At 39.6% G+C, this 24,110-nt stretch overlaps 1 long non-coding RNA gene across 1 annotated transcript; it reads right to left on the bottom strand.

Annotated features, from left to right (window-relative positions):
- Positions 1–433: 433 nt before the first annotated feature.
- On the bottom strand, positions 434–23,585 carry LOC121630343. Its single transcript, XR_006008517.1, has 3 exons — positions 23,572–23,585; positions 11,461–11,464; positions 434–507 (listed from the first exon to the last, which is right to left on the bottom strand). It is a non-coding gene; the product is annotated as an uncharacterized LOC121630343 (long non-coding RNA).
- Between the last annotated feature and the right edge of the window lie 525 nt (positions 23,586–24,110).

Genomic DNA, 24,110 nt, shown 5'->3' with positions numbered 1-24,110 from the left:
AGCAGGAGGAGTGGTAGAGAGAACTTGGAGCTGTCTGATGGAATATGGCAGGAGGACCTGGGCTGACTGTGTGTCGCCGGAATCTGCAAGAACTCCAGGCGTTAAAGCATGAATCCAATATCCAAAAACGTGGTCAAGAGGGCAGGCAATGGTCATACACAAAAGGCAGATATCATGCAACTTATCAAGGGGGGGTAGGCAAAAACTCTGGTCATTCCAAGCAGGGGTGAATATCCAGGCAGGCTACTAGCAGGGGGGACAATCCGATGTGGCCTGGGCAGGAGCAAAATCCAGGGACGTTACCGGTTCAAAAACAAGAGGTCTGCAAATACAAGGAAACTCAAGAACAAGACAAAGTTAGATGACCATCTGGCAGGGAAGCAGAGGCTGGATACTGTGTTTAAGGAGGGTGGGGAGCAGGTGCAGAGAATGAGCAATCAGGGCAGGTGGAGCAGATGAGCTTGACTGCAGCGCTGCAGCAGAGTAGCAACCATGACAGTCTTTGGTCTATGTTGCTCCTACAGGTGTTATAAAAGAAAAACAGGTGATTGAACAGATTTCTATTTAAAAAAAAAAAAAAAAAAAAAAAAAAAGAAATACAGAGATGTTAAATAAATAAACAAATAAAAAATTTCTTTTATAAATTATGTATTCCCTACTTTACCTTTTTTATTGTTTAACGAAGTTGATTTTTCTCATTACACTCGGGTCCATTAGAAAATAAATTAAACCTACTAAAAAAATCAATAATGAAGGCAAAGAGAGTGTCAGGCTCATAATACTGAGTAACATGATGGGCAGTTACAGCTCATAGTCTGTATTATAAAATAGCAAAAGGGTAATCCGACAAAAGTTCATGACAAAAAGAGATAATGTAATAATCATCTCCTGATGCTTTGAGGTTAATGTGGCCTCAGGCTGCTGCGTGACTCAGCTTCATTTTAAGCTTTCTCCTGCAGGACGGCAGAGCTGGAGGCAGCTGAGAAAAAACCTCCACTTAGTAAAATGGAAAATGTTAAATTGAAAAGAAAGGAAAAAAGCACAAGATCTGATGTCTAATATTAAAATTTAATAGCTAGTACAATCCTAAATCTTATGTATCATATAATTTTGTTAAGACAAAAGAATAGCATGCTTATAACCTAGTCAAATGAAAATGAAAGTGCATACTCTCTCAGGTTTTATGTAAAAAGATACCATGTAATTAAATAAAACTTGTCAAATAAATTTAAAGGCAGATTAAAAAAACAACTATTTAGCAGATTATAACAAAGTTTGATCATATTGACAACTTCAATGTATAATTGGATCCAGGGTCAGATCATCAAGTTCCTCTGACCAGTTGCTTGTTAGGGTGAGGAAAATAAGGCAATAAAGAGATTAAAAAGAAAAACATCATCCAAATTTATTGTTCATACAAATGTTTAAAGAACATTAAATACATTTGTATGAATATTAAAATTGGATGTTCGTTCGGAGGTTTGATGTTGTGAATGGACACTGGACATACTTGCCAGTCTTTAAAACGTGCTTCCAACATGGCCCCTTGATGCCTTTTTTTTAGCACATTCATAGGCTGAGCATATGGTCTTCGACTGTGTCTAGTGTTGGTTGTAATGGTTTTGCTTGATAATTGATACTTATACTTCTCCTGGGCTCCAGGCGAAAAAGGCTCATGGTCATTCTCAAATTGGCCAGGAGCCCTTCTCATCAGTTTTTACTTTGTGAGGCACCAGAAATTGCTGTAAAGCCTCATTTTGGCACTTACTCTTTTATGGTATAAGAGATGCACGGACTGCCCTAGTATTTGGGGCGACATGTCTCAGTGGGTAGAGTGTTTGCCTTGTGTCCTGAGGGCTGCTGGTTCGATCCTCAGCCGGTCAGGCTCATGTTGAGGCTGAGCAAGACACCAAACCCCAAATTGTTCCTAATTGGTTGTGGTTAGCTCCTTCCATGGCAGCTTCCACCGTCAGTGTGTGAATGTGATGTATAATGTAAAGTGCTTTGGGTATCATTTCAGGTACAGTAGAAGTGCTGCATGAATACAAACCATTTACCATTTATTTGACACAAACAGGAAACATCATTCTACCTAGACTGCTGGTTTTTCCCCTGTTCCATTCCTTTTCTGTTTTTACTTTGGCATCCTTTCATCTAGTAAGGCACTGAGGCACCGAGCAGGAGCGTAGGGGTGGAGTAGCTCAGAGAGGTAAGGAGGGCCAGACCATTTAAAGATTTAAAAACAAATGAAAGAATCTTAAAATGAACTCTGTAGTGCACTGGCAGCCAGTGAAGTGAGGCCAGGATGGGGGTTATGTGCTCCCTCTTACGTACTCCAGCTAGGAGGTGTGCAGCTGCATTTTGCACCAATTGGAGATGTGTAAGGGAAGACTGGCTAACCCCAAAATAAAGAGCATTACAATTATCCAGCCGAGATGTAATGAAGGCATGGATTACTGTTTCAAAGTGTTGTTTTTCAAGAAAAGGTTTGACCTTAGCAAGCTGCCTGATGTGGAAAAAGTTGGACTTTACTACAGAGCTGATTTGCCTATCCAGTTTAAAATCGCTGTCCATCTTTAAACCCAAGTTTGAGACTGTTGGCTTTAAAAAACCTACCAAAGGACCCAAAACAATGAAGAAGGGTTCACAAAAGCCACTGGGACCAAACACCATCACTTCAGTTTTTTTCTCATTATGGTATAAAAAGTTTAGGGCCAACCAGGCTTTTATGTCTTTGAGACATGCCAGAAGGGGTGCAAGGGAGAAAGCATTTTTCTTTTTAAGGGGCACATATATCTGACTGTCGTCAAAATTTCCAAAGGTCACACTCATGCTTTTGTCGGAGAGATAAGACTTGAACCACTCCAATGCAGTACCACCGATGCCCACTAGGCAGCATAACCGAGCCACTAAAGTGGTGTGGTCCACGGTGTCAAAAGCTGCTGTTAAGTCTAATAAAATAAGAATAATATGTTCACCAGAGTCATTTGCTAAGAGGATGTCTTTAAACACTCTTAACAAAGCTGACTTGGTGCTGTGCAGAGTTTTAAAGCCAGACTGGAACACCTCCAGGATTTAATGTTCATCTAAAAGCAGCTTGAGTTGAGTGTGGACAACTTTTTCTAAGATTTTAGAAATAAAAGGCAGCCCCAAAATAGGTCTGAAATTGGCCAGTACGCTGCCATCAAGGACTGGACCACAGCATGTTTAAAACTCAACGGAACAACTCCAGATGACAAACTACTGTTAATAATGGCCAGATCTGCCTGCCCTATACTAGGAAAACATTTTGGGGAGAGCCTGATGGCTTCATATGGCCAATCAGATCTTCCAGAACTGAAAAAGATACCAGCTCAAACTCCTCAAGAGCTGCAGAACAACGAACAGAGACAAAAGGGTCAAATGCAGGAGCAGAGATGAGAGTCCTTGCAGTAGCAACCTTATCAATAAAAAAGTGGAGAAGCTACTGCAAGTCTCAGAAGATGCCTCCAAGCTAACAGGCTGTGGGGCATTAAGAACAGTGTCCATGGTTTTAAATAACACATGTGGGTTATGACGATTAGACTCAATAAGGTTTGCTGTTACAGCTGGTACCTTGTGCTGGTAACAGCACCAACAGTCCTTAAGGATGAGGAAGGAAACCTGCAGCTTTTCCTTTTTCCACCTTCGCTCAGCTTTGCAGCACTCTCGTCTAGCTTCCCGAGTTTTGTCATTAAGCCAGGGCTCAGATTTAACCCTGTGCTTCACAGTTTTTATTGGAGCCACAGAGTCCAGTATAGTTCGGCATGTGACAAGTGGGAATCAAAATTGTTGTTGTTATTGATTCCTTCTCTGTAGAAGTGTACAAGAACTTTGTTGCTCCTGAACTTTCTAAACATTGTTAGAGATGTGCGATGCATCCCCCAAAAAACAAGAAAACACTCAAAAACACAATAAAACCCGTATCTGTGTTCAGATTCAGTCAACAGTCAAATTGTTTGTGTCTCTGGCTGCCGGTGCAGTGATACATGAAAGCAAGAGCTAAGGCTGGAATAGTCTTTACACCTACTAAAACCTTTTAACCTCAGCTTCTCGACAAAGTGCTGTTTAATGTTTCACATTAACCTGCTCACACAAAGATGCAGTGATGTTGACTGAGCTGTCATGTGAGGTGTTGGCCTGCCCTAATTCTGCTTTTCCTGCAGCAAGTGGAATGACTACACAGTCACAGACTGAACCACCATACTGGATGGCCTGTCCAACCACCTGATGCAGAACATGTGAAAAGATTTGCAACTTTTTTTAGTCAGCTCTACTTTCTGAAACTCAACCATTTATTGATAAAGTCATAAAAACCAACTGCTGCTCAGTATTATGCAGTATGTATCGCTCTGCAGCCTTCCCTCAGCTCAATCTTAGATATTGTACCTGAGGCAATGCTCAGATCATGGCATTATCTCCGATAAGCAGGGGACAGAAAATGAATACAGTGCCAGAAGAGAAATGAGAGAGCAGAAAAGGGCCATGAGAAAGATTTCATATCTTCCCTCTCCTGCGCTGGAGTGCACCCTGCTAGAAAAGAACTGTATTTATTCACAATGATCTATTCAGAAATTCAATTTTAACTCAATTAAAGCTTCTCTCCCTGTCGGTCATGCCTTTGTTGCAGTAATTGTCAGTGTCTGCTTCTCAGACTCCAGTTCTTTGAACATGAATCACGCCGGAGCTCAAGCCTTCAGCAGAGCGAGGGGGAACATTTTAATTCAGCCACACAAGAGGAAGGAGAAACCGTGACAGAGAAGCAGGTAGGAGTGGGTTTGAGTGCCTTCAGCGAGCCGGGCCAAGCACTCACATACACGCATGCACATGCATGGTTGCAGAGGAAAGCGAGTCTATGCAAATCGTTGAGCTAATGAATTTCTGAATTCCAGCCTTGGCTCCTGTGATGGTAATGAGCTTATTTTGGCATGCGCTCATAGAGAAGAGAGGAAATGAACAAAATCAAGCACAAACACCATGGCAGAGAAAGCCAAACACAATCTCCTGCTGACAGAAGCTCATCACACCTCCTCAATCTTCCTCTCCCTTGTCGGTCCGTCGTCTTTTTAACCAGCATTTCTTCCTCATGATGCCACCTGTGTAAACTCGTTAGCACGTGCACACAAAGCGCGCAACAACAGGTAACCGTGGAGACCAGGGAAACCTTGTTTATCGCCAAAGTGTGTGATTATCCCTACACTAAAATCAGATTTGTGTTTCCACCTGATGAGCAGTGGTGTGCACATATTCGAACAGCAAAGATGACACTTATGTGGCACTCAAGTCATCTACTAAACACACTAGTCTCTCCATCACATCTGATCCTGCAGGGAGAAAGTCAGGCGACTGCTCATAGGTCCTTTCAGATCATAAGTTTTTCAAGATTTTTCTGAGTTGAGTTTAATCACTTTTGTGATTTTCTTTCTGCATCACCAGTCGCTCGTTTCTCATTGGATTGGGTTGAAATTTGTTTTAAAAAATTGCTAAATTTCAGCAAGTAAACAGTTTTTACTGAATGTTTTACACTTTACTGTTTAAAACATTCATTATCTCCCACTTTTATCTGTTTCTTGTAACCAAACATTCTAGTTTCACCACAATTTGATTATATCTAGATTTTCTGCTCCTGAGAATCAGTGTTTTGCTACTTCACAGCACAGAAAAAAAACTGATTTAATATCTCTTGTTTGACTTCAGTCTTTACTTTTCATTGGACTTTAGTTTACAGCAGCGTTCTCTGTGGCATTGTTTCAATAAGCTTCTGCAATGTTACATTTTTTTCTATCCAGATATGCAATGATTTTTCTCCAAGATCTCGTATTGATGATGGGAGCGTCCAACTGCTGCACAAAGCTCTCTCCATGCACATCCCAAAAACTCTCAATGGGGTTCAGATCTGGACTCTATGGTGCCCAATCCATGGGTGCAAATGATGGCTCCTGTTGCCTGAACCACTCTTTCACAAGCTGAGCCAGATGAATCCTGCATTTTCATCTTGGAATATGGCTGTCTCATGAGGGAAGATGGAATAACCTGCTCATTTAGTATATTCAGGTATGAACTGACCTCATTCTTTGAGAACACAATGTTGCTGAATCTAGACCTGACCAACTGCAGCAACCCCAGATCATAGGCTTCCCCCACAGGCTTGTACAATAGGCACTAGACATCATGGCTGAATCGCTTCATCCTCCTCTTTTCTTACACTGATGCTCCCATCACTCTGGAACAGGGTAAATCTGGACTCATCAGACCACATGACCTTCCATTGCTCCAGAGTCCAGTCTTTACGCTTTCTAGCAAATTGAAGCCGTTTTTTTTTATTAGTCTCAATGATTTGTGATTTTCTTAAGGCTACACAGCTGTTTCACACTTTAGCTTGTGGATATGTTCTTACTTTCACTATTAAATATGGTTGTGAGCTTGATTTGATTTCACCAAAGTGATTGAGGATCACAGTCAGTAATTTTTTCTAGAAGATGATGGTTCCTCACTATAAAACCATTATTTAATAATGCATTGGACAGTTCTTAACCTAGTTTTAGTAGTTTCAGCATCTCCTTAGATGTTTTCTTTCTTGATGCCAATAATTTGACTCTTCTGAAACAGGTTAATACATTTTTTACATGACTACAGGACATGACTTCTGACATCAGTTTGGAATAAAAAGACTTGTTGCCAGCTGAAACAATAATTCATGGAGTACTTTTTCAATGGTTGGCTCTTAACCTATTTGCTTATGTTGCCCCTCTGGCATTATAGTCAGAAGTCCACAGAGTTTTTGTCGTCTCAACATTTCAAGCTGTGGTGAAGAATAGAGAAGACACGTTGAGCTGGCTTTAGCTTCATACATGAAAGTTTATTCTTTACAGAAATCAGGTATCATTAACAATTTGACAGATTCCATTTACAACCTGGTCGTAATATCGCTTTAGGACAGTCTGACTTTTGTAATGTTTCATTGACTTAATATTTTTCCAGCAAGGTTACATGAGCACAATAACAAATACAAATTATTTATGCCACTTATGTTCTCTTGATCTGAACTATTACTTTTAACTGTCTATACAAACAATTGACACATTTTTTTAACCTTAGGATAATTACTCTTATTCAAGCTACATGAAACAGATTTTAAACACAAGCACTGAATACTATTTTACTGCCTACTGTGTACATAATAGTTACAGTAGATAACAAATTTTACATATCCAACTAAATGACTAACAAGAAAATGAAGTTTCCCTTTAATGGTGCTTTTCTCTGTTTCTCATACTCACTCAATGACCTACAACACGGCATTTCTGGTTTGGTGACATCAGAGAAAATTATGCTGCATAAACAACTTTCAGTGTTAAGTGAATTGAGATTAAAAGTGAGTACATTAGTTTCTCAGTTGTTTTGGGATAGCTTTATTTTTGTAATCTGGTCTGTTTTTCATGGCCCTTGCAGACATGAATCCTGGCGGAGCAAACAGAGTAGTACCACTGGAAACCCTGTTAAGCAGGATACCTGACGTGTGAACTATGAAAGAAACAAAAAAGCTGTAGTTTATTTAATGGCTGCACAGACTGCCGTCTTCTGCACCACCTCTTTTTTTGTCTCTTCCTCATGATCTCCTCCATCATCGCCATGGTTGCTAGTGTCTAAAATTGAGGTCAGAACTCGTTGGTGAACTCTGAACTCTACACTGCGAGCTAGTGGATATATTGGCCAAAAAAAACATGCTAACATAAGGTACGCATTAAAGTATGAGGGCAACTCTTGACACAGACGTACCTATTTCCATACATAAAGGGAGCATTACAGGACCTTAATACAGAACCCAACACAGTCTCCTCTTCCCAGTCTTGGAAAATAAAAAACACCACTGATGAACCAGAGAGCTTTCAAATTTATGCTTAATGTCATCCGTACTTTTCATTAAAAGATTAAACCCATATTGTGGGGCATATGGTCCTTGCTTCTGATAAAGAATAATCACAACCTGAAGAGTTAGGAAAGTACTAAGATCAATCCAAACATCTACTAACAACTTCCTAAGAAGTAAAAGTGTCAATTATTTTTGTAACAGTCTCTAAGTGGATGTGTTGACTTTGTAGGATATGTTTGAGACTGTATAGCCCGTTATAACCTTTATCAATGTTCATTGCATAAAAACATGTGTTTGATGAACATGAACTTTGTAGTCAATACAGGTTGCTGTTAAACACGGAATTTGAAATTGAAAGAGACAACTCCACATCACACCTCCAGTGCTTGTGTTAAAGTCTCAGAGAAACACTCAGACGTGTTGACACACACAGACGACAGTAAACTGTTAACTCTCAGGCTGAGCGACAGCAGCACTGAGAGAAGGACACAGCGATCGATCGGTAGACAATGAAAAACAGATTACAGACGACCGCTCAGTATAAGACCTGTCAGAGTCAAACTGCTGATGGATTTTCATTTAAATGAAGTTTCAGTGAAGATAGAGATGGATTAGAAAATGGTAAGCTAAAGCAGGAACAGCAATAAATCGGACACACTGCAGGATTTACTGAGAGGTTCATGACATGAGCTGCTCCAATATTTGGGATTTTTTTATATTTCCACATCCTCCCAGAGACAAATGTACATTTTACTGATAGTTGTGATTGGTTCCTCCATAGGCCTGGTCAGTGAGGCCAGACCAGTCACCATCACTCACATAGAGCTGTGGAGACCATTTCCTGTCTGACAGGAGTGGAACCAGAGATTTGGATTTGATGAGTCTGAACACTTCTTTTGCTCAGCACAGTTATAGAAAGTAATACGTCAAGTTTTCCTGAATGAACATTTTTATTTGTTACTATTCTGAGTAACGCTCAACTCCAATGAAATAAAAATCCAGATCAGCAGTGCTATCCATCATCCATCCATCTGGTTGTGGATATGCAGAGGTCAACACCACCAGTGACCCTTGTTTTCATCAGTGGTGTGAATGTGGACTTTAGATATCTTTTTTTTTTAATTGTTCTTTCTTTAACCCATAACCCTTTGAGATCTTACAATATAAAGGAAAGTATAAATCCAATGATTATTTATTATTATTATTATTATTATTATTATTATTATTATTATTATTATAAATATCTTGGTGTGTTCATTGATAAATAAATTAATTTTTACCAAAAACACTGATGCCATCTACATGGAAGGCTGAACCGTCTCTATTTTCAAAGGTCTGGGGTCCTTCAACATCTGCAGAATGATTCTTAACATATTTTAAGAGTCTGTGGGGGCCAGTATCCGTCTTCATGCTGTTGCGTGCTGGCTGGGGCAGCAGACTGAAGACGGACACCAACAGGCTAAGTAAAATGATCCATAAGGCTAGGAGTAGAGCTGGAGTCTCTGAGGGTGGTGTCAGAGAGGAAGATGCTGCCCAAGCTAAGAGCTATACTGGTCAGCTCTTCCCACCATCTCCACAACATGCTGGACAATGTTAACAGACTGATTCCACCTCGCTGCAATACGGAACGCCACCGGAAATCATTCCTTCCTGTGGCCATCAAACTCCATAAGTCTGCAAGGAACCAGAAGTAAAAAAATATATCTATTTGTTAATGTCTTTGTTGTACTATTCATATTTTACATACTTAAATTTTTTATTGATTGAATTATTTTATATTTTTTTATCTCTTTCAGCACCTTGTTCACTTAGTCTCATATCACTATTTTCTATCTCCTTTTCTCTCACTGTATGTCATTGTTTTAAGGAGCACTGCAATGCAGCAGTTTCCCTCTGGCATTATTAAGAATTTCTGATATTGATTCTGATTGTCTTTACCTGCTTATTCCAATGCAAGGTGAGCTGAAGCCTATCCTAGCTAGATGAAAGGTAGGTTACACCCTGAACAGGTCGCCAGTTTGAATTTAGTTCATTTATTTGTTTTTAATATTTGTGTCAAAAGACAAGAACAATGACTGGATTCTTTGATTGCCTCCTCTTTAGTAAAGGAAACCTTTCAGTGACTTTAATGAATTTATTAAATAAAAGTGGAAACAAACCTGCCTGTGCCATCTCTACTCTGTTTGGCATTTAATAACCAAGAGAAACTCATCCATGCATTCATCTCCAGTAGGCTGGATTACTGTAATTACAGGACTTTCTAAAAAGAGCATTCAACATCTGCAGCTCATCAAAAACGCTGCTGCTAGAGTTTTAACCAGGACTAAGAGATCTGAACACATCACACCAGTTTTAAAATCTTTACACTGGCTTACAGGCAGTCACAGAATAGATTTTAAAACCCTTCTGCTTGTTTACAAATCCCAGAATGGTTTAGGCCCAGAATACATCTGTGATATGTTCAGAGAATATAAACCTAGCAGAGCTCTTAGATCCAAAGACTCTGGTCAACTAGTCCAGACCAGAGTCCAGACTAAACATGGAGAAGCTGTTGTGGTTCCGGCTCTGGTGCGTGGCATTGGTGGCCTGTTTTCCTGGCAACCGGCTCTTCACCTGTGCCTCATTCTATAATCAAGAAGCGAGTATTTAAGACCAGCTCAGCCGTCAAGTCATCGCCACATTGTTGCCTTACCCAGTGGTAACAGCCCTCGGCCATTTATGCATGTTTTGATCACTTTGTCTTTTGCCCGCCTAATTTACCATATTTTTGCTCTGCTCAGAGATCCTGCCTGCCTTCTCGCCTGCCGAACTTCTCCTCCTACCCGTGGATTCCCTAAATAAACAGATTATTCTTTCCATTCCAGTGTCTGTGCTTGGATCCCACACCCTGTGACAGAAGCAGCATTTAGCTGTTATACTACAAACAAGTGGTACAAACTGCCAGTGGAGATTAAACTTTCACCAAATGTATACATTTTTAAATCCAGGTTAAATATTTGTGTCAGTGCTTGGCTTTAGTCATCATGTCCCTGCTGTGAGTGTTGCGTATCTGAGTGATGCACATCAGTGTTCACAGTTAAAAACAGCAACACAGCAACAGGTTAGTAAATCTGACAGATGACAAGTCTCCTGCCTTCATTATCTTAGCTCACACTCATCTAATAATAATAAATTAAATTTAATTCTTCACACCAAATCTGTCAAAAATCATACCCGGTATTCTCAACTGAAAGCGAAAAGGTGGGGTTTTTGCACATCTGAAGCCCACAGTAAGAAAAACTTATCATGTGACCCATGAATATTCAGATAGGATTCATAGAAACTCAACTTGGTTTAATTGTTTCTATGCACACAAACTGATTAGAACTCTGCAGAGGTGCTTGGTGTCATATTCATTCTCCACTTATGTATTAGCTGAACTGAAGCTTCCATGCATGGATATTCAATCTGTCTGCAGTGCATTGCAAAATGTAGAAAATGGTGATTCTCCAGGAAATGTCTATTTTGTTCTTTTGTTTATTTTTGTGGTGATTTTTCTGAACTGGAGATTGGTGCAGGTGCATGTGTACTCAGCTGGATAATAAATATTTGGGCTGCACACAGTCAGTTGCAGAGGGACCCAATAGACCTTTGCAGATGCAAACACAGACACTGTGAAGTGGTTTAAACCATCCTCCTATATATATTACCCTTCATACATAAAAAGCATCAAGAAAAACTACACGCCTCTTTGGCCACTAATTAGGTTCATGAGAAATTGTTTCTCATGAAAACAACATAAATTCAGTAACTATTGATAAAGTTAATCTGCCTTCTAAAGAACCACAACTTCATATAAAAGATGTTGGTTCAGATCAACAAAGCTCATTTAGGACTTCAGTGTCTGAGAGTTTCATCACTTGGTTGCATATTTAGGTATTAATAATTTAACTTTAGTTGCTTATTCAAACACACTAAGATAGGACAAGTCCACCACTGCACAGATACCACTATACAACCAAACTTAATGAATATCAGCTCTGAATAGGAAAATACAGCCGAATTATGTGTAGTTCAATGAATTCCTTTATATATGTAAATTAAAAGTTGACAATATAATTCTGACTCTACAGTGGCAGAAGTAGAGGAAAATAGAGATCGCATCTTTGCAAAGGTCTTATTTTTAAAATTTAATGAAAACAATTCAGATCTTTTCTGACATTCAATAAACTTTGTCCACCAAGTTTAATCAAACCAAACCTGACGATTTCACTGTTGTTCTGCAAAAAAGAAATGACACCAATAACTTTATCAGAACTTTTGCCTTGGCAGGTAAAATATTATGTGTACACATATTCAATTTCAGTTTTAAGATTAAACTAAATTCTGGGCAGAACAACACTTCTGTCCCTGAACCTCAACATGAAACATGCCTAAATGCTGGATCAAAAGCACTCCATTTGGCATCTTGACTCTTCTCATGACACCCAAAAACAAATTACTGCCAGTAGGAAGAGTAACCAGCTCCTCAACCTTCCTATGCGTACATTTACTTCGCCACTGTCAGACTGACTTTTCCAGGAGGAGACGCAACCAGAGGAAACCTACTGTTGCATCGGCTCCACAAACGGATCAAAGAGCAGAGAAGCCTCCCCAGTCTAATGCCTTTGAACTGGCAGCCCCTCATTGTTAACATGTGGATTTGGGCCTTCGTGTTGACGTCAGACCTCAGTCGCTGATCCAGCTGTGATCCTCTCATGTATAATGACACGGCTTTTCTGTCTTCATTGGTTCCCTTTCATTCCCTGCTGTGCCTCCCTGGGAGTCTACAACACCTTCATCTTTTCCTTTCAGTGTCTGATGCTCGGCGCTTGCTCCTCTTTCTAAACGGCTTTAAGTAAAAGATTTATCCTTTTATCTTTCCAGTTGTGATGCTACTGGTTCTACCTGCCCAAATACTGCTGATCTAGCTAAAATTTGGTAATTAAAATTAAACACAATTAAAAAACAGATATTACAAACAGATTAAAAATCAGTATTTTCAACACTCAAACAAAGGTTGTTTAATATTACACTAAATAATAAAAAAAATCTCATATATTTACTGAATTTATCATTTTACATTTGAAGACAGTGATGATTGTCTTGTTAATCACAACACTCACTTGTCTTAACGGTGCTTTATTAACGTCAGCCAACAAAGAACTGCTAACAGCATCACCATCGAGCGGGGTCCTGGCACATCATCTGGCATCATCCATTAGTGGCATTGTAGTCTTTATAATCAACAGTCCGCATAACAATAATAACAATATTTTTAAAAAGAATAGGAGCAACGCAGGGTAACTGTATGAACTAGAAAGCAGAACATTGGTCTGGTCTGCAGATGCATCAGTGTAGTTCATGGGAATCTGTTTCATGTACATTTCCACTGGATTTGATTGTTTTTAGCCATACACAATTACATCAAACCAGCCAATAATAGTTTTTAACGGAAATAACCAGACAACTTTTTTAACGAATGCCATTCCTGTGCAAATATCATGGACACATCAGGCTGTTCAGGTGCAATAATGCAACGCACCCAAACGACTGCTGCTACACAACCTCAGACAGCTTCTCTGAGCAAAGCATGTGAGAGTTTGTTTGCACCAAGCTGGTGACTATTGTTAAATGTGTGCGAATGACAATTTAACCACACATGCACACACCACACACATAACTGCACCTGTTAGATCCAGTTAAAGATTGTTGACTAAGCTCCTGAAAGGCTGCAGTTTTTCTTACTTCTACACACCAGCATATAAATATTTTACATTTTCTATCAAATGCAGTTGCTTTCAGACAGAGACCATTCTGGTTCTGGCTCCGTACTAAAATCTGAGAACCTTGGTGCTTTCTGGCGAACCAGCCCACGTTCACACCTGTTTAAACCAAACCAGAGGGAAACAACATATGGCAGACAATCAGGCTTTCACAAGGGCCCTGCAGAAAAAGTTTGGGAACCTCTGTCCTAACCTCATCAATGGCATTTAGATTATTTTCAAGAGCTGCAACTGTCAACAAAACCTGATGAGTATCAGTGTCATCAGGGTGCAACAAGGGTGGAAACAGCTGTATCGCAATAGGGAAATGATGAAGAAAACTGATCTGTGTTTTCTATGAAACAATGTATATGGAAAGTCAAGTGGGCCAATAATTCATCAATGAAATGTGTGAAATACACCTGGTTTTTAAATGTTACCTCTTACGGCGAAAGTTATGGTACAAATTTAGTAAAATATGTATGACTTTATTTAATATCCATCACAGGGGACCATCAGAATATACAATGCAGGGTTATTAGCATGGGAAAAATAAAATCAGAAGATGCAATTGGCTGTATAGGTTGTTGTCTCAAAATAATGATAGACATACACTTAAACCAATAAACAAGCCTGAGACCAAGGAAAAAAGAAGTGTTCCCAGAATAACCAGATACAACCTTGCACTGTTGAAGCAGGTGAGACAAGAAGGGCACAGAGCCAGCTTGAGCACCACAGGGCTACAAAGCCTCTTATTGTAGACGGTCATATTCCACCAGAACCCATTGACACCAACTCCCTGGTGTCCCACCAAACTGCAGAAAGGGCCCCAGCAACAGGACAAAGAAGGAAGGAAAAAAAGCCTGGCAGGAAGAACAAGATCAAATGGCCAAAGGTAAAGGAGACAGAAGTGTGGAGAAGTCTGCAGGCGACCTGGCAATCATTCTCAAGTTGCCCAGGGGCAGTGCAGAAAGCAGAGCGAACATCTTTAGCGATATCATCCACGATGAATGCCTCAGCTGATTAGGCTAAATTGAGAAGAATGAATACAACCCCAAAGCCAAGAGTAGAAGGGAAAAGGAAATCTTCCAACTCATAAAAAATTGACGAGCACCACATAAGGCATGGAAAAAGGCAGAGCATGAGAAGGAGGTTTCGAAGCCTTATGGGAGCAAATTAAGAGCCACCTAACATCACTCAGGAGGACAGAACGCAGTAGAAAAAAGGAAGAAAACAGCAAGAAGCATCTACTATTGAATAATTCTGAAGCATTGTTTTGCTCAATGTAGAAGGAAAGATCTTCTTTGCAGTGATTGACAAGGAGCTGGAGAGCAACAACCTATCCCCTGGAAGTTGGCTACCATAGCTTTGTGGGGCTTCAACTAAGTGCTTCCTGAAAGACATCGGCTTCTCAGAAACCAAAGGTCAAAAAGCCCTGAAAGACCTTTCTAAAGAAGCAGAGAAAGGGAGTTTTTGGCTTTGGTTAAGGTGACAAGAGCTGGGGGATCTTAACAGACATAGTAGGACCTGAGTACCAAAATCCAGCTGCAGGGAGACGTCCCTGATCGCTGACCTTCATCTCCAGATGTATTGGAAGTAAAAAGGGGAAGATCCTGCAGCTGGCATTTAAGCACCGGCAGTGGTGCAACTAGCAGAAATGCTAAGCAAGTACTACCACCAACCTGTAAAATGAACAAAGACCTATTAGGATGCATCCAGTCAGAGGAAGATGTTGCTTGTATTTAAGCTACTTCTTTTTTGCATGCAGTGTAACAAAATATAACTTGAACTTTTTTGTTTTGTCTATCATGTTTTTTTCTGGATGTCACCAAATTTCCTGGCAACTTTACTCCTTGATGGATTGCTTTAATCTGGCTCTCCTCTCTAATTATTGACTACAGAAACTTTTTTATATTGGCTGCTCCAAAACAGAAGGGCTAATTACCATAATGGGAAAATTATGTAAAAAGTGAGAGGAGGCTCTTAGGGCTTTTTGACACACGTTTATTATCGCTCACTTGAATGATATAAAAGAACAGTCATATTTTCCTCAATTTACACTGTATGTTAAATCTGTTGAAATTAATTTATGGCAGCACTGTAAATAAACAGGCTTATTTTAAAAAAAATTGTGCCATAAAAAACGCAGGTTTGTTATAAGTCAAATCAAATCATTGAGAAATTACGGCCCTTTTGGCTTTCCAAAAATGTACGTATTTTATGATCTTGTATGAGTGTTCTTTATTTACATCAATGACTGTGAGGAAAGGCATCGAAGATTAATTTTAATGGACGTTTCCAAGATATTACAGAAAATAAGCGATACTGTACATTCAGAGCATTGTCCTGTAACCTGACTTAAAAAGATGGAAGTGGTTTGCATTTTTTCTGCACAGGTCTTCCTAGCTGTGAGCGCACATCTCCACAGGGAGTTAAAAAAAATTTCAGTGTGACAGGTTGAATAAAAATTCTCCCGTCAGTCAATTGGAAAACCCCTGGGATTTATCCCGTGAGCTACTGTTGGGGTCCCAACCCACCATTTGGAAAAACAGTTCAAGTGAGTCCAATCAGCTGATACAAATTCAAAGCTCTGTTCCCCTGTGGTTTATACATTTTCTCATGTACTTTAGGTAGGATATGCATTATGTTGACTGTGTACGCAATAAAGATGTCCATATATACACAATACAAACACACACGCAGAACAAAAAAAAGCATGTACATTTGAAATGCCTGCAGGAGGATGAGAGAAGTGCCCATTATGAGCCATTACAGATGATTTGAAGTCATTATGAGCACTCCGCGCAGTAAATGGGTATCATTGTGCGAAATGCTCTGGCATCTTACAGACCTGTCCAACTGTCAGAAATAAGTGGAGCGGAGAGCAGACGAGCAGTAGCAAGCACGGAGGGGGAGGAAAGTCTGATGGAGGAGAAAAATAAATCAGGAAAAGTTGAAGGAACAAACCAGAAAGCCAAGAGAAGAAAGTGCAAAGCTGTGTGATTATCGTCAATAGCCAGCCAGGCTGGGTTATTGTCTAGCTGATCAATCTGAGATAAGAGTTGGGCTCGGGTCAATCTTACACTCTGGGCTAAAAGAAAGAAAGAAATAGTAAAAGAAAAAAAAAAACCCTACCACACATTTGGGAAATAGTGGGGAATTGAGTAGCTGCATACTGTATCTGGGAAAAAAGGAAATATTTATTGTATTTCTGGGAGGATTTAATGGGTTTTCAAGGGCAGACAAATAGAGGCTGTTTATGTCCAAGCAGCTATGGATGAACTGTCCTCACTGATCCATTTACAGTATAGGCTGCAAACAGGAGACACGGCGACATGTCAAGAGGTCTGAGAAAGCTGGAAATTAAACAACAAAACAGCAGCAGTTTTTATTTTCCAAAAATAAGAGCTTTTAGTGCACCACTTGACATCTGATTCCGGCTGGTGTCATCTTCTTTTATGTCCTCTGGAATAGCCTTTAATATCTGCACTTCCTATAAACTGCAGTCAGAGTGAAACTCTGTGATTATAGCAGCAGCCGACTTTGTGTTGTTTGCATTTATCCACCTGTTTTTATGCACATTTGTAATTTGCACCTTAAAGGCTGAAGACCTCCAACAGTAGTACTTATCTACATACAGTAAACAGCCAGACTGACTCATGCTGTGCCCAATTTCATCTCCTTTGATCAGGCACATATTCAACATGGCACACATATTCTAAAAAATAGAGCTTCTCTGTCCTCATTTAGAGAATAAAATTCACTAAAGAAGGGATTTCTGAGAAAAATCCAGATGTCTGAAAGTTAGCCTAAATATGAGGCTAAATAATGAGGAATATAGCAATTTAAAATAAACCAGAATGACCCTACAATGACTGTGTTGAACTACCGCTCAGTTATATGTTAGGGAAGACAGAAATGCTAAAATCATTCTGGGGAAGCAGATTTTCACACCAGCACCTTCAATCTAAAGACCAAAAAAGCTTTCATGCTAAACCTTCTAGCGTGAAATAACCAGCAGGCTGAAGCGTGTTCAGAACTGAATGCTGAATCATTTATACCACTGCTGGTCCTGATGGTGCTTAGATTAGACACAATGTTAGTCACACTCAGACTGGAACACCACCAAGGAACGGTCACTGAGCATCTCCAGTTCTAAGTCTGCAAAATACCAGATTCATTAAGTTGTAATTAACATACAGTACTGTTTCATAGTACAGCCTTTCTTTCTTTATACTTTATTTCCAAGCAGCCAAACGTTATAGTAATCTCTTAAGGTGAGCAATAGTTCTCCAGGCTTTTTGAAGGTCGTTCAGTTGTTCTTTGGACATCGGCTGCTTTTTCATTCATTTTCAGTTTAGTTTTTGTACTTGACTATTTTCAGGGGAATGTGCTTTTGTTTAAGCCTCTTAACACTGATGTACAGTATGAATCATTCAAGCATAGAACAGGTGCCTAACTACAGGAATGAGCCAGAGTTTTGTTGACACATAACACACAACTTCACCATTTTGAATTTGGATCTTTAGGCTCTTTGTTAACAGCAGCCTGTCACAACGACATATCATTTGTTCTTATTTCTTTAGGTGGATCTATGAGAATTACCAAAGATAACAGTTTAACAGACAGAAAATAGGATTTTTGCAGCAGCAAGGTGATTCCCAAAGAACTGTTGGCTGAAGACTTGGCATATCTCAGCATGGTGTGCAGTGTGTCCTTTAAACATTTGTGAAAACTGGACAAGCAGAGGATAAAATAAGTGACAGGGCTACAGCAGATTAACAGTGATGTCCCTTAATGAACAGCAACAAATACAGCAAAGACCTGACACATGACCAGAGAAATCAGCTAATCCATCTACTGCTGGCTAAAGTCTCATCAGAAATGGTCTCCATGGAAGGATGTTTGTCAAGAAACCATTCTTAAGGAAGGGAAACATCACGGAACTGCTGTGGTATGCCAAATGACACTGGACTGGACTGAAAACAGGTGGAGGTGGAGCGATAACAGGTCTGACGGAGAGATGAATCCTCCCTAAAGCCCAGACTAAAGCATTGTGGGATCATCTTGACAGAGAACAAAGCAAAGGGCAGAAACATCCAAAGAAGAAGTCCTTCAAGAAGCCTGGAGAACTTTTACACACCAGTTTGCTTGGAAGTAGAAATCCATGTATGTGTTTCACTTGAACTAATTTACTGTTGGATTCTGGTGAATTTTTATTGTCATTATACAAGTAGAACAACAAAACTATACAGTCTAAATCAGAGTATGGGGGCATTGACCTCCTCCACCTCCTACACAAAATACAATTAAGTTACTTAGTAAAGACACTGAAAACAATTAGTTGTGCCTGTGTCTGTTGCATAAAGGTTCAAACAAATTAACTTCTTAAGGATTTTAGTTTAGAAAACGTCCAGGGATTTTTTTAATCACATGCATTTGATTTGTTTGTTTGACGACTTGACTGATTATGAAGCAGTAGGAGTTTAACTAATGAATTATGTTCTATTTATGGACCCAACAGAGTAGTTTTTCTATGTAAAAAGTTTGCTCTTGTGTGTGTGCAGACTCAGACCCACAGGGGTTTGGCCATGGACCTACATGTTTTAAATCTCCTCAGAGCAAACATATTTACACTTAATGAGGCTAGCTGCAGAGGAAAGCTTTAATTTGTCTCCTCTCAGAGTCCCATGACGCTGCAGTATAATCACTTCAGTTCAGCTCGTTTTGGTTCATGTTTAAAGAATCCCAGAGAGAGAAGGATGTCGGCAAAAAGCCAAATGAGCTCCTGTTTAACATAACTGTGTTTATGTTCCTTTAATTTATAGATTTCAATCACCCAGAGAGGGCAGCTGCAACAGCTCAAAGGAAAGATGTGTAAAAAGTTTTAAGTTAGTTTAACTTTCTTTTATTATCTTTGACCTCATTTACTTTTGCAGCCAGTGAGATAAACATGTGTTGAGGTAGAAGTCCAAAGTCATGGTTTGAGAAGCCTGGGGGGCAAATTCAGAGGAAATTTTTGGATTATGTTTGTGTTAATTACACAAAGTTCTTCAGTTTTTAGGGCGCAACCAAATGGACCAAAGAGAGGAAATCATATAAACTGCATCGTAGCTCAGCATGTTGGATAACTCGCTGCCTCACCTGTTGCTCTTACTGGGCAGCTTATTGTGAAAACCATATTAGGTTTGAACACAAACAAAGAAAAGCCCCAAGATTCCAAAAACTTGGTGTTGAATGAATCAGCTGAAGGGGAAAGATTTCTATTTTCGGTTCTGGCCACATTGTCTGGTCCCTCAGGTAGAGATACATTTGCCTTGGGTGATCTGACCAAGGGCATGGAGCCCCAACAACATAGCTTCTAGGATAACTGGGACATGCAAACCCCTCTACATGGTTTGGTGGTGGCTCAGGGAAAGACCAATCAATGAGCCAGATTTTCTTCCATCTTGGTGAATATTCGCTTTGGGAATATCTCCCCTAGCAACCAGTTGTTGTAACCGGGTGACATTGTTTAGCTGGTTTGACCTGCCAAGTCCTCCAGACTATCCTGGTATGACTGTGCCCTTAGATCAATTAAAAATGTGTTAATTGTCCAAACAGTCCTAACCAAGCTCGTGCAGAACACGTTGGATGTCAGATTGTCTTGGGAAAAGGAGTTTTTGTGCCTCTTAGCTACTCAGTCTCCTTCCTATGGAGTCAATTTCTTATTTTTAAAATTGAATTTAGATATTTCCTAAGATTGTTTGGCTGTTTGAATTCTGAATTGACATTCAGACCATTTCATTTAGTTGTGACAATAATTTGCATCAGAACGAATTCAGCAGCTCATTGGGTACAAAGCATCCTGATAATCTACTGATTGATACAATGATTTTTAAAACACAGCCAGACTTCTTAGATTTTGCCCGACATCTTACTTCACATTGTAGGAGCTTCCAAGTTGTGGTTGCCACAGGTTAAATAAGCCAAGCTAGAAAATGTACAACCTTCTGTTTGATTTGAATTACAACTGTTTCAAGAAAAAGCGGAGAAAATGGTTTTAGCTGTAAAGTCTCATAATGTAAAGACTTTGGCTTTTATTAATTTGCTTTGTTTAGTTCAGTGGTTCATTTCAAGGTCTGGTAAAAATATCAAGTTGTAACTGTAGTTTACTTGATGAAAGAGATGCAATAAAAAGAAGTAGACGTAGACCCTCCGCCATTGCTGAGGTTGTGTTTCTGTGTATGTCACAGTACAACAGATGAGAATCTGACTATTTTCTTAACAATGTCAAGGAAATCTGGAAGTTTTTGTAGATTTATCAGCTGTTCGAACAGCAGTGGAAAAAAGTTAATGTGAAGAACACAGAGCTTTACTTCATGAAGAATGCTGCTGTCTGTGTGACACAGAGGGGACAGTGGTTGACAATGTTTGTCCACTGATGGCAGTGTGTTTGCATCTGGGTGGAGAGCAGAGGAGAACTAGCACGCTGTCACCACAAAGGAAGCACTGAATTTTATTCACTGTAAATGTAGGTAAACAATCATCAATCTGACACTAAATGGACATCCATGTTGCCGTCCAGCTTAACGTGACACAACGGGTAATGTTTGTTATAGTTAATGCTAACAGACCAGGCTGCGGTGTTGCTGAGAGTAAATGATTAATTTGGGACATATTGTGAAATGTAATGTTATTTGCTGTTTTCAGGGCAACATTGTGACCAAATAATAAAAATCATTCAGTCAGTAACACAAACTGATCAGATACACTGTGCCCTGCAGCCTAAAGTAGTTATAAAAAAAACTATACCAAATATCTGAACAGCCTTTGCACAAGTTTAAAAAACTATTTCTTTACCAACTTTCATAAACCATTACAATAAGATTTCCAATAAGTAAGTAAGCCAGTATGCAGATTGTCAGTTATTAAAAGTAGTTTCTGACAGATGAATCGTGGTTTGCATCGATGCACTGATGTCTAATATGAAAAACAAACTTTGAGATCTCCAGATAAGATATACTCATCAGTAAATATACCACTGTCTAATGTTGTCCAGGTATTCATGTTGCTGTCCTTATCCGCAGATACAAGGTAATTAGGACTTCCCACCTCAGTCACACAAAACGTCAGCTGGATTAGTCCATATACAAAGCATTCATAATTACTAAATAAGGTTAAAAAAGAAGCTCTGAATGATACTAATTACAGAGCCATTTGGAAGTCTAAAAAAACTGTCTCTTTCAAGGGAGCCAAGTCAAAAGTAGCTGAGTCTTTGAAAAGAACTAGACTTTCCATCCGGTTTGTTGCGTTTATTCTTTTCCTGTTGTTCTGTTTCAAAATTTGTTCATGCTCATCACACAGACACAAAAGTAACAAGTTTTTTAACTTTGTTGCTGTGGTTGTTGAGGTAGCAGGACACAAACAAGCTCATAGACAAGACATCAAGAAGTGAAATAAATAATAACTTTTACTTAAACTCAAAACAAGCTCTGCAGCAGAAGACAGTGCAAAAACAGTGAGCAGCTGGGCAAGCACTAGCAAACTATACATGACATGTAACACGCACTGAAATAAGAAACCAGAGGTGTATTGATATAGACAAGGGAGCAGATAAGCAAAAAGCAGGTAATTGGCTAACTGAGTCCAGGTGTGCAGGGAGAGAACTGTGCAAAATAAACAAAAGTACAGGACACAAAACATAACACAAAAACCAAAAAGAATTTAACCTAACCAAACACACAAAACATCACCGTAACAAAAAACAACAATCACATGCCAATTACTTTCCTCTAACATCTTACCAGTTTACATCATTTAACGTGTCCCTTTTTGCAAGACTAGAAAGTAAAGAGTGACTTTTTGTGTGCAAATGCCTTTTACTGGCCCTGTTATCTCTTTTTGTCTCTTATGACAAACACAACTCACCCCTTACGCTGTGACAATGCTTCCATAGACAACATCCCCTTTGTTGTGTTGCTGCACACACACACAAACACACACACCTGGTCTTTTAGCTGTGCAACTTTGTTCAAAGTAGCAGTAATTAACACCCAGCTAACTGCCAAGTTAATAATGCAGGCGCTTCTCCCTTGGTGGTGTTCTGAGATAAATAAGGTGGAGGGGAGGAAGAGGCAGACATCTGAAGGGAAAATGTCACCTGTTCCGTGAAACTCAACGATTGCCTGCAAGGTCTATTATCAGAGGTTACGGATTTAGCGACTTTATCGGCCGGCCTCCTGCGTGGACATCAGGGCAGCCGCAAGCCACGAACGGCGAATGTGGGAATTAAGACGGAACCTGGAAGGACCAAAAGACGAAGGGCACAGAAGCTAACAGCTGTTAAATACCACAGAGAGCAGACCAGCACTCACTCAGTCACACTGTTTATCTCCCACTCTAAAGACCTTTAACATCTTTGTTAGCCCAAAGTATAAAACCAATTAAGGAGCCAAGTTTAACCTCCTGCCAACTAATTTTAATAAATGTCCAAAGCAGGGAAAATAACTACAAATTTAATAAAATGGCGAAAGACATGCAATGGTGCAGGCTTCAGTTGAAGCCAAGATTCATTGCTAATTTTATTTTTTCCTTGCTTTTCCAAAGAATGGAAAGATGACCACAAAATGGAGCTAAACTGAGACAAAAGATGAAAACGACCCCTTTCATTCATTTATTTATTCATTCATTCATTCATTCATTCATTTTCTATACAGCTTATTTTAATTTTTGGGGGCTAGACATTATCGCAGCAATTAGCAGGCAAGGGGCAGGGTACATCCTGGACAGGTCGCCAGTCCATCGCAGGTACACATAAAAAAAAGTACAGAGAAAGAAAATAGCATTACCTCAAAGAGCTACAAATGGCCAGTGAAGGGCCATTTAACCTAGTCCTTGCATCGTGGCAAGCAGGACGGTGGTCTGGGCCACCATGTTTGCAAATTAGCTTTGCCAAACATAACTTTATGTAATGGAGGAAAAGAACCTTTGTGGATATAAGGCTTCTAAACTTAAGTTTTTTGATTGTTTGTTTGTTTGTTTTTTTAATGCTGGACCTCACAGGGGCCAACCAAAAAGGGGGATAGCGTGAAGAGAAGAAAAAAAAGAGACAAAGATACAAAAGACAAATAAAACTAAAGAACCAGCTGCTTCAGCTTCTGTAGAAAAACACAGCAGAGCATCATAAGGAGCACCTTATATACAAACCCAGGCACATACTAAAGCAGACTTTCTGCCACTGCTGCAGTGGCTTTTCTGTGCATGTCAGAGCAGAAGAGAAGAGAACCATATGATTTTCTTAAAAATGTCAAGGAATCTGAACAGTTCTTGGCGGTTTGAATAACTTCAGTTGTGGAAAACAGTGAATGCGAAGAACTCAGACCTTTACTTCATGACGATTGCCTCTGTCTGGCATGGAGGGGAGTAGCTGACACTTTCTGTCATCTGGTGTCACT

The sequence above is a fragment of the Melanotaenia boesemani genome, chromosome 19 (assembly GCF_017639745.1).
Source record: "Melanotaenia boesemani isolate fMelBoe1 chromosome 19, fMelBoe1.pri, whole genome shotgun sequence".
Lineage (NCBI taxonomy): Eukaryota > Metazoa > Chordata > Actinopteri > Atheriniformes > Melanotaeniidae > Melanotaenia > Melanotaenia boesemani.
Note: the sequence above shows the minus strand (reverse complement) of the source record. Positions and strands in the feature narration are given on the sequence as shown.